At 39.9% G+C, this 14816-nt stretch overlaps 1 pseudogene; it reads right to left on the bottom strand.

Moving 5' to 3' along the window:
- Positions 1-4290: 4290 nt before the first annotated feature.
- On the bottom strand, positions 4291-14574 carry LOC113875668 (annotated as a pseudogene).
- Between the last annotated feature and the right edge of the window lie 242 nt (positions 14575-14816).

The raw sequence follows: 14816 nt of genomic DNA, 5'->3' as shown, positions 1-14816 counted from the left end.
TCTGGTGACTTTTCCTCTAGGGATCAGTGTTTTGAGCATGACTGTATTTTTATGCTGAGAGTTTTATAGCCTACTTACTACACAATTTTTTCCCCATCATTCTTTTTTCCCCCAGCTTTACTGAGGTATGACTGAAACAATTATATATATTTAAAATGTACAATGTAATGTTTTGGTATATTTAGAGAGAAAAAGAAAAGAAACTAAAGTCACTCAGTCGTGTTGAACTCTTTATGACCCCATGGACTGTAGCCTACCAGGCTTCTCCGTCCATGGGATTTTCCAGGCAAGGGTACTGGAGTGGGTTGCTATTTCCTTCTTCAGGGAATCTTCCCGACCCAGGAATCGAACCTGGGTCTCCCACATTGCAGGCAGATGCTTTACCCTCTGAGCCACCAGAGAAGCCCACTTGGTATATTTATACACTATGAAATGATTACCTCCCAAAGGCTGCAACTTCCAGTTGTGGGTTAGGATTTCAACATAGGCATACTCAGTCCCTAACAATGGCGTTCTTTTTATTGTTGAACTATCAGAGTGTTTCATGTACTCTACATACAAGTTCTGCTATGGTCTGAATGTTTGTGTCCCCCCGCCCCCACAAATACAAATCCACGTGTCAAACCCTAATGACAAATGTAAAGGTACTTGGAGGCGGGGCATTCAGAGGACAATTATGTCATAAAAGCAGAGCCCTCACAAATGGGAGTAGTGCCCTTATAAAAGAGCCCAAAGAGCTCACTTGCTCCTTCTGCCATGTTAGCACACAGTGAAAAGATATCCACCTATGAAACAGAAAGTAGACCCTCACCAGACATGGAATCTACCAGCACCTTCATCTTGAATTTTCCAGCCTCAAGAACTGTGACACATTTCTGTTGTGGATAAGCCATTCAGCTATGGTATTCCTTAGAGCAAAAGGACTCAGACAAGTCACTTATCAGATATGTTATTTATAAACATTATCCCATTTTTGTAGGTTCTCTCTTTACTTTCTTGGCAGTGCCCTTTGAAGCAAAACAGTTTTTAATTTTGATAAATTCCAATTTGTCTATTTCTTTCCTTTGGAATCATATCTAAGAAACCATTAATCCAAGGTCACAAAGATTTACACCTATATTTTGTCCTAAGAGTTTTATAGTTTTAATTCAGACAGATTTCGGCATCAGTTGATATGATTATTTAGATTTTTCCTCTTTATTTTATAAATGTAGCACATTACATTGGGTTCCTATGTTGAAACACCCTCACAGGACCTGGATAAATTCCACTTGGCCACAATGTTAATGTTAAAAAATTAGAGATACCAAGGGAACATTTCATGCAAAGATGGGCTCGATAAAGGACAGAAATGGTATGGACCTAACAGAAGCAGAAGATATTAAAAAGAGGTGGCAAGAATACACAGAAGAACTGTACAAATAAGATCTTCACAACCCAGATAATCACAATGGTGTGATCACTGACCTAGAGCCAGACATCCTGGAAGGTGAAGTCAAGTGGGCCTTAGAAAGCATCACTACAAACAAAGCTAGTGGAGGTGATGGAATTCCATTTGAGCTATTTCAAATCCTGAAAGATGATGCTGTGAAAGTGCTGCACTCAATATGCCAGCAAATTTGGAAAACTCAGCAGTGGCCACAGGACTGGAAAAGGTCAGTTTTCATTCCAATCCCAAAGAAAGGCAATGCCAAAGAATGCTCAAACTATTGCACAATTGCACTCATCTCACACACTAGTAAAGTAATGCTCAAAATTGTCCAAGCCAGGCTTCAGCAATATGTGAACCATGAACTTCCTGATGTTCAAGCTGGTTTGAGAAAAGGCAGAGGAACCAGAGAGCAAATTGCCAACATCCACTGGATCATGGAAAAAGCAAGAGAGTTCCAGAAAAACATCTATTTCTGCTTTATTGACTATGCCAAAGCCTTTGACTGTGTGGATCACAATAAAATGTGAAAAATTCTGAAAGAGATGGGAATACCAGACCACCTGATCTGCCTCTTGAGAAATTTGTATGCAGGTCAGGAAGCAACAGTTAGAACTGGACATGGAACAACAGACTGGTTCCAAATAGGAAAAGGAGTTCGTTAAGGCTGTATATTGTCACCCTGCTTATTTAACTTATATGCAGAGTACATCATGAGAAATGCTGGACTGGAAGAAACACAAGCTGGAATCAAGATTGCCGGGAGAAATATCAATAACCTCAGATATGCAGATGACACCACCCTTATGGCAGAAAGTGAAGAGGAACTAAAAAGCCTCTTGATGAAAGTGAAAGTGGAGAGTGAAAAGGTTGGCTTAAAGCTCAACATTCAGAAAACAAAGATCATAGCATCTGGTCCCATCACTTCATGGGAAATAGATGGGGAAACAGTGGAAACAGTGTCAGACTTTATTTTTGGGGGCTCCAAAATCACTGCAGATGGTGACTGCAGCCATGAAATTAAAAGATGCTTACTCCTTGGAAGGAAAGTTATGACCAACCTAGATAGCATATTCAAAAGCAGAGACATTACTTTGCCAACAAAGTTTCGTCTAGTCAAGGCTATGGTTTTTCCTGTGGTCATGTATGGATATGAGAGTTGGACTGTGAAGAAGGCTGAGTGCCAAAGAATTGATGCTTTTGAACTGTGGTGTTGGAGACTCTTGAGAGTCCTTTGTACTGCAAGGAGATCCAACCAGTCCATTCTGAAGGAGATCAGCCCTGAGATTTCTTTGGAAGGAATGATGCTAAAGCTGAAACTCCAGTACTTTGGCCACCTCATGCGAAGAGTTGACTCATTGGAAAAGACTCTGATGCTGGGAGGGATTGGGGGCAGGAGGAGAAGGGGACGACAGAGGATGAGATGGCTGGATGGCATCACTGACTCGATGGACGTGAGTCTGGGTGAACTCCGGGAGTTGGTGATGGACAGGGAGGCCTGGCGTGCTGCGATTCATGGGGTTGCAAAGAGTCAGACACGACTGAGCGACTGAACTGAACATGTTAGTCCTTTCCATAGCGTGCTGAATTCACTAGTTTATTATTATTGCCAGTACTGTTTTGAGGATATGTGCATTCTATTCATTAGGGTTACTGGCTTTCAGGTTTTGTTTTTTTTTTTTTTCCCCAGTAGATTTTTTGGTTTTGTTTTTTTGTTATTCTGTTTTGGCTTTGAAATCAAGGTAATGTTGACCTCTTAGGATGAGTTTGTTAGTTTTCTATTTAATTCAATTTGTGGGAAGAGTTTAAGAAGTATTGGTGTTATTCTAAAATTCACCAGTTAAGCCATCTTGTCCTGAGCTTTTCTTTGTTGGGAGGTTTGTGATTACTGATTTAATTGCCTTTTTTGTTGTTATTACAGGCCTATTTGTTGTTGTTTTTCAGTTGCTCAGTCATGTCTGACTTTTTGTGACCCTATGGATTGCAGCACACCAGGTTTCCCTGTTCTTCATTATCTCCTGGAATTCACTCAAAGTCATGTCCATTGAGTCAATGATGCCATCCAACCATCTTATCCTTTGAAGGGAGCCCTCAGGAGAAGGGCTCCCTTCTCCTGCCTCAATCTTTCCCAGCATCAAGATCTGTTCTTGAACTTTTTTTTGTAGTTCATGTGTTTCTAGAAGATTGCCTATTTCATCAATGTTGGGGATTTTTTCCCCGGGACTTGGAAGTGACGAACCTGAAAGAAGGACACTCGGACAGTCTCTTGCAAGGACTGACAAATTTATTTCTGCAGTCAAGCCTTTTTATAGAAGTAGGAACAAAGAGCTTAGAGTATAAAGCCAGCAGAGCGCATACGGGGTTAATACCTAATCAGTAAAAATATTTCAAGGACAGCGCGCTCTAAGTGACCCATGTGCTTATCCCATAACCCGTTTTCTCAAGCAACATCCTTAATATTTATTATTAAATCTTGGCGCTGGGCATAACCAAAGGCAGGAGATGTTTTTCTGCCCGAGCACACCAAGCCAGGGTATTTCTGGCCCTTCGCCATTTTCCCAAGGACTTCCTCCAACCGGCTATTTTGTACTGGGCTTCCCAACATATCCTCCGTTTGTTTTTAATTTAAGCACGGCAGCTGCTAGTTGGATTCCATCGTAGGAGGCATGGAGTCTTGAGGAGAGACATCTGAATCCTATAAGCAATGACAGAAAAAGCAGGGTGATTAATACATATATAAAAATGTTGCTTCCTGAAAACCAAGCTCTAGGGTCTAGAGATGATAGGGTTTTGGTTAAAGTATCATAAAATTGATTGCTGTACAATTCCTTAGGTACCTTAACTTGAAAATTAGCACCTTGTTTCAACAAATTGATGTCTAAACTTGAGTTATCTGTGAGATCCTGCAAATGCACTTTAACTTTATCCCAAGGATATTCAGTGCTATTATAGGGCATGTTAGTCAGACAAAAAGAAGTAAAATTCCAGTGACAACATATACATGTTTGGAAAGTCAGTTGCTGCACTTGATCTCCTAAGTGGATAACCACAGTTTGTAACTCATTAATTCGTGTTTGTAATTGCTGATCTATTTGAGCTTGTTGAGTCCAAAGATCATGAGAGTCTTTGTGCCAAGCAGTGATAAAATCATGATTTTGTATAGAATTATGTAAAGCCATACTGGACAAAGTTCCTACAGTCACAATAGAGATGAGGCTTAAGATGCCTGTAATAATCCACCTAATGATGCACTTAGATCGCCTAAGTCCAGTTTTCAACAATACAGAAAGAAATACAGAATCAGTCCAAGGCTCAGTTTACGGGAAGCCATAACTCAGATCTTTGTTTAACTAGCTAGCTAGCCATAACTCAGATTTTTGTTTAACTAGCTGCTAGCATTGTGATATGAAATGGTGTGATTAAGGCAGGTATACAATGCACATGCAGTACAATTGCAATCTTGGCCGATAAATCAATATCAAAATGCCCTACAATAAACAAGTATGGAAGGTGAACACACGATTGAATATAACCAGTACTATTGTATAGGAAGGTATAATTAGAAGGATGAAACACACCCACAGTCCCATAAACACTAGCGAAGTGCTCTAAGGCTGCTGGAAGTTTCCAAATGTGCCATTGCTCTGGCCCCACAATGGGGACAACAATCCTGGGTCGTGGGGGTGATAAGCCCCCATTATACTAATTCAGCAACATGTCCTTATCAGTCCAGAAACTTGTCTTAGATTTATGAAAGCCTCCAATGCTTGATCTATTAAACCAGGAGCAATTATGATGTTCCTCCTGCTCTTCAGAACAGTTTACAAACAAACCGTGAGGTCCCCAGTCAACAAATTTAAATGTATGATTAGTATGATTTTGCTGAATTATAGAAACTTTCCCAAATTGGCCTTGACAATCAAACCAATGTAATGGTTGTATCTCCTGTTTTCTTCTCCAAGATACAGTATGACATGAAGGTTCCTCTGGTTGAAAAAGCGAGTTTGAATAGTTGGCTTATCTGGCCTGGATAATGTCGCTCGGAGCCATAAGTAAGAAAGATGCCAAAGCAAACATTCCCAGACGCAAAGCAGTCCCATTGTTGGCAGAGTATGCCCACCACTGTGGGAAGATAGTCATGCAAAGGGGATGAGATCCGAAACAGATAGGCAAGGTTTTGAATCCCACGGAAATGTTGATTGGCTTTCCCTCATCTTCTTCACAAATTGGTTGCTTTGTGGACCAGGGACTTGGAAAATGCATGCTGTCATTAGTAAAGATCATAGGGGCTTTAGCTACCCAATCCACTATGGAGAGAAGTGGTGGATTGGGTATGTATGCCCAATAAACATATTCTGCATTTACCCCAGAGGAACAGGAAAGAACAGATAACATTGCCAGAAACAGCTTATCTGGAGTCATAGGAGTTCCAGTGTTCTTCAATGTCTGCTCAGCTTGACGAGTCATGTTTTTCACTTGAGCCCATGTCAGGTAAGGATTCAGACGGTGGCGTTTCCTCATTGGCTCCTCCAAGGTTATTGACGAGACCCTTCGTGTCAGCTTCATCACTTGCCGAGGGAGTCCGGTCTTGGGATCCCTCTCGGTAACGGACATGGCAAAGGGGAACCTAGATTTCCTCTCCATCTGCAATGACAAGACCATAACCCTTGCCTAGGAGTCATAAGATTCCTGGCAGCCACTGATTAAATTGCTTATACCATATTGGTGTATTGATTTCTAATTTGCTGTTTTTGTCTTCTGCAAAATGTCTGTCTGCACGAGTGTCAGAATTATTTTTTGTTAGGTTTAATAAATTTAGGGAATAAAGAGTTAAAGATAATAGTAACTGAGGGTTCATGGGATAAGAAGTGTATCTCCTCTTCCATATTCCCCCTTTCTGTTTTAATAAATGAGTTTTTAGGGTGCGGTGGGCTCTTTCAATAATGGCTTGACCCTGAGGATTGTAGGGTATTCCTGTAATGTGCGTTATGTTCCATTCTGATAAAAATGAATGAAACGAATACAAGGTGAATGTAGGTCCATTGTCTGTTTTCAAGACAGAAGGAATCACCATAACGGGGAAGGTGAGTAAGAGTGCGGAAATGGCGTGTTTACTGGATTCTGAAGAGACAGGTACTGCCCAGATAAATCCTGAAAATGTATCAACTGAGACAAAAAGCAAAGAATACTTTCCTAAGGAGCAGTGAGTGAAATCAGATTGCCAAAGGGAGTTAGGCTGTTGCCCCTGGGGATTAACTCCTGAAACTGTAGTTCGTAAGCGCAGAGGGGTGCAGACATCACAGGTTTTAATAATATGCCATGCTTCCGTGAGAGGAATATGGTATTTAGAGTGCAATCTGTTAGTATTGGTATGAAGATTAGCATGTTTGTCATTGGCAGACATAAAATGGGAGCTATGAGCCTGTCAACAGCATTATTTCCTGCAACTAGAGGGCCAGGTAAACCTGAATGAGCATGTATATGTGAATAAAGAAAGGTTCCATACGTGAGCGAATTAAAGCTTGAGTCTGTGAAAAGAGAGTATATAATTCTTCATCTAGGTTGCATAAAAAGCCGGTAACAAAATCAGGAAAAAGGGAAGCAAGGTATTTGGAATCAGTATATACGTTGAAGGATAATGGCTGAAGCGACAAAAGAGCATATAAAGCATATAATTTAACTCTTTGTACTGAAGAATAGGTAGTGGGTAATTTCTCTTTGATATCAGGGCCGACAATCCTTGCTATGCCTTTCTTGTTGCCATCAATGAAATAGGTGGGTGCATTGGAAATAGGTTGGGATGTAATGATATTAGTTACAATGAATTTAGTACACTGTAGGAAGTCCCATAATTTTCCTTTTGGCAAATGAAATGAGATAACATTTTGAAAATCACTTAATACCATTTGCATGGTCAAGTTATATTGTAAGGCAATTTGCAATTCCTTTTTTGTCAAGGGAACGTGTATTGCATATGGATCAAATCAAGTCAAAGTTTGTATATATGGCTTCTTCCTGACATAATTAAGTGCCCTATTTTCTCAATATATGATATAATTTTTTTAGACTGTTTAGTGTGTAAATATACCCATTCTATTGGGTTATGCTGAGCTATAATTGCAGTGGGCGAATGTTCAGTGGGGAATATATATAAAGAAACTGGTTGATCATAATCTAGCCGAGTTGAAAAAGATTGTTGAATGCATTTCTCCATTAAGGCCAGTTCTTCTTTCTAGGGCTATTAGGGTCAGGGGATGCCTCTAAAATTTTAAATAGATTTTGTAAGGCATAGGTGGGGATGCCAACAGATGGCCGTAGCCAATTAATCAGATCAGATCAGATCAGATCAGTCGCTCAGTCGTGTCTGACTCTTTGCGACCCCATGAATTGCAGCACGCCAGGCCTCCCTGTCCATCACCAACTCCCAGAGTTCACTCAGACTCACGTCCATCAAGTCAGTGGTGCCATCCAGCCATCTCATCTTCCGTCATCCCCTTCTCCTCCTGCCCCCAATCCCTCCCAGCATCAGAGTCTTTTCCAATGAGTCAACTCTTCGCATGAGGTGGCCAAAGTACTGGAGTTTCAGCTTTAGCATCATTCCTTCCAAAGAAATCCCAGGGCTGATCTCCTTCAGAATGGACTGGTTGGATCTCCTTGCAACCAATTAATATCTCCTAGCAATTTTTGAAAATCATTCAGCGTGTGTAGAGACTGCACAGAAATTTGAGTTTTTTGAGGTTTGATTTTAGATTCTTCCATAACATGTCTTAAATAATTAAAGGGTGTTTTCCATTGAATTTTATCTGGCGCAATAAGCAGGCCATGATTTTGAAGAGTAGTAGTAACTTCATTGTATAACTGTTGCAAATAGCATTCAGATTCCATAGAAAGAAGTATATCATCCATGTAATGAATTATAAACACAGTAGGACATTTATCCCTAATAGGTTGTAATAAAACAGATATGAGATATTGGCAAATGGTAGAAGAGTTCATCATTCCCTGAGGTAGCACCTTCCATTGAAATCTTTTAATAGGAGCCATGTGATTTATAGATGGAACTGAAAAGGCAAAACGTTTTCTATCTTTAGGGTGCAGAGGTATAGTAAAAAAAAGTAGTCTTGTAAGTCAATAATAATTATAGACCATCCTTTTGGTACCATAGAAGGGGAGGGCAATCCGGGTTGTAAGGGCCCCATAGGTAACACGGTATTATTAACATTTCTTAAATCTATCAACATTCGCCATTTTCCTGATTTCTTTTTCATTATAAAAATAGGAGAGTTCCATGGGGAAAATGAAGGTTCTATATGGGCTTTTTGTAATTGTTCATTTACTAATTGTGTAAGAGTTGCCAATTTTTCTTTAGTTAGGGGCCATTGAGGTGTCCATATTGGGGTATCAGATTCCCAATCGAAAGGCAGCCGTGTTAACTCAATGGCCCCCATTAAGAAGGTTCATTTAAAGAAATTGTGGCTTTCGTTTGTTCAAGAAAATTCCATCCCCATAAATTGATAGGGATATTAGTAATATATGGTTTAAGATAAGCTACAATTTGATCAGGGCCATACATTTGTAAATAGGATGCATTGACAAAAGTTTGTGTGGCATCAGTTTTATTCACTCCTAATAGTCTAAAAGGAGCCATAATCTTACCCCAATCAAGGGGTTATTCTGCAGCTCTAATGATTGAAATGTTAGCTCCAGTATCTAACATGCCTGTGAAATTTCTTCCCCATATGTGTAAAGTAAGTATGGGTTTCTGATGTTCCTTTAATAAGGTGGATAGTGCAGCAGTAAGGTTGGTACTGCCAAAGCCTCCCTGCCGAACTTTATCAGATGCCTTCATTGGCAAAAGTAATAATTGTGCAAAACATTCCCCTTTTTGTAAGTATATATTTCCCATTTTCATAACATTTACTATAACATGTATTTCCCCTTCATAATCTTCATCCACAACACCAGTCAATACCATTAAACCTCTTATTGTGCAGCTATTACGTCCCAAAATCAGTCCCACTGTCCCGGGTGGAATCGGGCCATAATATCCAGTGGGAATTTTGTGGGGATTGTATAAATCTATTAGTTCCATATCATAAGGACTAGGTACATCAATGCAAGCACTCTTAGATGTAGCTGCTTGTATCGTCATAATGCTAGGTCCTCCTTTTGTAGTGGGGCTAGAAGATGGCCCCTTTATTAGTTTCCCTGGTTTTTTTTGTTGTTGTGCATCGGGGTTCAAAGTGTTTCCATCCTTATCAAATTTAGAATGACATTCATTCAGCCAATGGAACCCCTTTTTACATCTTGGACATACTCCTGGAGGTCTCTTCTTATTAGTATTATTTTTTTCCGGCCTGTGTTGGCATGCAACATTGTTTTTTCATATGGCCGGGCTTCCCACAGTTAAAACATTTGGCATTAGTAGCTTTCTGTACATTAAAGTTTTCTAATGTTGCCAATTTTGCTCTATGGTAATTAGATCTGATATCTTTATAAGCTTTCAAATATTCCATAAGAGAGCTAGTCTCTTGAATTGGTCTAAGCATGGATTGACATTCCTCATTAGCATTTTCAAAAGCAAGTTGTTTTAAAATAATATTTTGTAAAGTCACATCCTTAATAGATTTCTCAATTGCATCCTTGAATTTTCCTATAAATTGAGAATATTCCTCTTCATGTCCTTGAGTAATCTTAACAAATGAACCATCAGAGTTAGTGCTATCAACCTTTGCTTATGCCTTGCAGGCAGTTTCTTTAATGAAATGTAACATCTGAGGGGTAATATTAGCTAACTGCACAATCATATCGGTCATGGCTCTTGTTCCAGTGAGTATATCATAGCTTAAATTGGCAGGGTTACCATGAGATTGCTGGTCAATCAGCATTTGTTGGGCCTCATCCTTAACCCATATTTGCCATTGAAGTAATTGTTGAGGATTTTGAATTATCTTTGCTATTTGAAAAAAATCATATGGCATCCAATGGTCAGCCCATCCTCCGAGAAATTCTATACAGTAAGGAGAAGTAGGTCCATACAGAGTGCATGCTTTCTTAAAGCTAGACAACATGCCAAAATCTAGATTAGCCCAAGTATTTTGGTCTTGGGCAGGCTGATTAAATTGCATTGGGAAAGCGAAAGCACAAGTAGGCATCTCCCAAGGAGGAGTGAAATGATTAGTACGAGCAAAGTTAGCAATTGCTGTTACAGGTGGAGCAGAAGGAAAAACCTCAGATTTGGGCTGTCCGTTGAATGAAATGACCACCGTTCTAAGTGGCTTCAGTTTTGACATATCCTGTATATATGTCTCTAAGTTGTTTTTCTAAGGATTGTGTCTGATTGAGCATAACATTCTTATATTTCAAAGCACCTTGCATATCTTGTTCCTTATGCTCATATTCATGTAAAGATTGAATAGTTTTTTACTTCCAAATTAACGTTATGCCCTTCAATTTGTTCTATGATAGCCCGTATGAGTGACCATGTAACCCTTGCCGATATGCTTGCAAAACATTATTTTTAACCCTTTTCTATATGTCTAGATTGAGTGCCCCTCTTCTGGGAACCATGAATTGTTCCAGTAAAATATGATAGCAGTCGTTCAACTGGTCTCTTGAAACATTAACACCATTTTGTTTCAAAAAATGATGCATTATAGAAATGAAAGGAATTTTACTGCTATATTGTCCCATCCTGCTTACCTCTTTCTTCAGGGGCTCGTCGCTTTGTTCAGCCTTCCTTCCAGGGACTTGAAAGTCCCTGTTCAGGCGCCACTTGTTGGGGATTTTTCTCCCCAGGACTTGGAAGCGACGAACCTGAAAGAAGAACACTCGGACAGTCTCTTGCAAGACTGACAAGTTTATTTCTGCAGTCAAGCCTTTTTATAGAAGTAGGAACAAAGAGCTTAGAGTATACAGCCAGCAGAACGTGTACAGGGTTAACACCTAATCAGTAAAAATATTTCAAGGACAGTGCACTCTTAAGTGACCCATGTGCTTATCCCATAACCCGTTTTCTCAAGCAACATCCTTAATATTTATTATTAAATCTTGGCACTGGACATAACCAAAGGCAGGAGATGTTTTTCTGCCCGAGCACACCAAGCCAGGGTATTTCTGGCCCTTCGCCATTTTCCCAAGGACTTCCTCCAACCGGCTATTTTGTACTGGGCTTCCCAACAATCAAGATTATCAGTATGTTGGTCTACAACTGTTTATAGTATTTCTTTCACTTCTGATTTTAGTGATTTAAGTCTTCTATCTCTGTCTATATATATAGCCATAGAGAAAGATTTGCTGATTTTGCAGTTATTTTCAAAAAACCAGCTTCTGGGTTTATTATTATTTTTATATAGAATTCTCAGTTTCAGTTCACTCAGTCATGTCCGACTCTTTGCAATGCCATGGACTGCAACACACCAGGCTTCCCTGTCCATCACCGACTCCTGGAGCTTGCTCAAACTCATGTGCATCGAGTCGGTGATGCCATGCAACCATCTTATCCTCTGCCATCCCCTTCTCCTCTGCCTTCCATCTTTCCCAGCATCAGGGTCTTTTCCAATGAGTCAGTTCTTTGCATCAGGTAGCCAAAGTATTGGAGCTTCAGCTTCAGCATCAGTTCTTCCAATGAATATTCAGGACTGATTTTCTTTAGGATTGACTGGTTTGATCTTCTTGCAGTCCAAGGGACTCTCAAGAGTTAAAAAGTTAAAAAGCATCTATGCTTTGGTCCTCAGCTTTCTTTATGGTCCAACTCTCACATCCGTACATGACTACTGGAAAAACCATAGCTTTGATTAGACGGACCTCTGTAAGCAAAGTACTGTCTCTACTTTTTAATATGCTATCTAGGTTGGTCATAACTTTTCTTCCAAGGAGCATGCATCTTTTAATTTCATGGCTGTAGTCACCATCTGCAGTGATTTTGGAGTGCCCAAAAATATAGTCTACCACTGTTTCCCCATCTATTTGCCATGAAGTGATGGGATTGGATGCCATGATCTTAGTTTTCTGAATGTTGAGTTTTAAGCCAGCTTTTTCACTCTTTCACTTTCATCAAGAGGCTCTTTCATTCCTCTTCGCTTTCTGCCATGAGGGTGGTGTCATCTGCATATCTGAGGTTATGATTATTTCTCCCAGCAATCTTGATTCTAGCTCCTGCTTCATCCAGCCAGACATTTTGCATGATGTACTCTGCATATAAGTTAAATAAGCAGGGTGACAATATACAGCCTTGATGTACTCCTTTCCCAATTTGGAACCAGTCCGTTGTTCCATGTCCAGTTCTACCTGTGGCTTCTTGACCTGCATACAGATTTCTCAGGAGGCAGGTCAAGTGGTCTGATATTCCCATCGTTGGAAGAATTTTCCAGTTTGTTATGATTCACACAGTCAAGAGGCTTTGGCATAGTCAATAAAGCAGATGTTTTTCTGGAACTCTCTTGCTTTTTCTATGATCCAACAGATGTTGGCAGTTTGATCCCTGGTTCCTCTGCCTTTTCTAAATTCATGGTTCACATACTGTTGAAGCCTTGCTTGGAGAATTTTGAGCATTACTTTGCTAGCATGTGAAATGAATGCAATTGTGCAGTAGTTTGAACATTCTTTGGTATTGCCTTTCTTTGGGACTGGAATGAAAACTGACCTTTTCCAGTCCTGTGGCCACTGCTGAGTTTTCCAAATTTGCTAGCATATGGAGTGCAGCACTTTAAAAGCATCATCTTTTAGGATTTTAATTCTATCACCTCCACTAGCTTTGTTCATAATAATGCTTCCTAAGGCCCACTTGACTTCACACTTCAGGATGTCTAGCTCTAGGTGAGATACCAAACCATCGTGGTTATCTGGGTCATTAAGACCTTTTTTGTACAGTTCTTCTATATATTCTTGCCACCTCTTCTTAGTATCTTCTGCTTCTGTTAGGTCCATACCATTTCTGTCCTTTATTGTGCTCATCTTTGCATGAAATGCTCCCTTGGTTATCTCTAATTTTCTTGAAGAGATCTCTAGCCTTTCCCATTCTATTGTTTTTCTCTATTTCTCTGCATTGATCACTTAAGAAGGCTTTCTTATCTCTTCTTGCTAGTCTTTGGAACTCTGCATTCAGATGGGTATCTTGCCTTTTCTCCTTTGCCTGTAGCTTCTCTTCTTTTCTCAGCTATTTGTAAGGCCTAGTCAGACAACCATTTTGCCTTTTTGCATTTCTTCTTCTTGGGACTGGTCTTGATCACTGCCTCCTGTACAATGTCATGAACCTCTGTCCATAGTTCTTCAGGCACTCTGTCTTATCAAATCTAATCCCATGAATCTATTTGTCGGTTTATATCTGCTCTAATCTTTAGTATTTCTATTCTGATAGCTTTGGGTTTAGCTTGTTCTTTTTCTAGTTTCATATGTTGTAAAGTTAGGTTATTGGTTTGAGCTCTTTTTTTAATGTAAATGTTATAGCTATAAATTCCCCTCTGATTTGGATGCATCCCATGTCTTTGTGTCTTGTGTTTTTATTTCAATTTGTCTCAAGATATTTTCTAATTTCCCTTGTGATTTCTTATCTGATATATTGGTTAAGAGTACGTTCAATTTCCACATTTTTTGTGGATTTCCCTCTTTCCTACCGCTACTGTTATTTCTAATAGTTTCATTCCATTGTGACTGGCAACTCTACAGCCCAACCAAAGCCAACAAACTTCCTTCCTGATGTACATAATGTGAACTGTAGTCCTTGGGCTACAGCAGCTTTAGGTGCCCACACATCAGCTGTCAGTCACTTATGCCCTGGCAATTTCCCATGTCCCTTTCAATGCAGACACTCTTTTCTAAACCGTGTACCCGCACCTCAACTCTACCAGCTGCAATTCAATTGTGTCCCAAAGGTTTGTCTCCTGCTTGCTCAGTGACTATAGATCAGCTCTGGCCCTGGAAAGCCACCAAAATTCTCCACCATCCAGTGGGGCTGAAACCACACCTTCTGTGAAATTTGAACTGAACCCCAGAGTTAAAAGATGGGACTCACCTTCAAAATTTATCTTTCCTTTGATATTCTCCCTCAGCCTCTAGGTATTCTTCAGAGTTCTTTTGGGCTTCCCTTGCCTCAGTGGTAAAGAATCTGCTTAGTAATACAAGAGATGCTAGAGACGTGGGTTCAATTCCTGGGTCCGGAAGATACCCTGGAGAAGGAATTGGCAACCAACTCTAGTATTCTTGCCTGGGAAATCTCATGGTCAGAGAAGCCTGGTGGGCTACAGTCCATGGGGTTGCAAAAGAGTTGGACACAACTTAGCAACTAAAACAAGTGTTTTTATATCTTATAGTTACTTTTCTACCATAGTTTAACAATTCTTTATACTCCATCTTGGTCCAGAACCAGAAGTAAAATGTATCCTTTAAT

Source organism: Bos indicus x Bos taurus, chromosome 18 (genome assembly GCF_003369695.1).
Source record: "Bos indicus x Bos taurus breed Angus x Brahman F1 hybrid chromosome 18, Bos_hybrid_MaternalHap_v2.0, whole genome shotgun sequence".
NCBI classification, from domain to species: Eukaryota; Metazoa; Chordata; class Mammalia; order Artiodactyla; family Bovidae; genus Bos; species Bos indicus x Bos taurus.
Note: the sequence above shows the minus strand (reverse complement) of the source record. Positions and strands in the feature narration are given on the sequence as shown.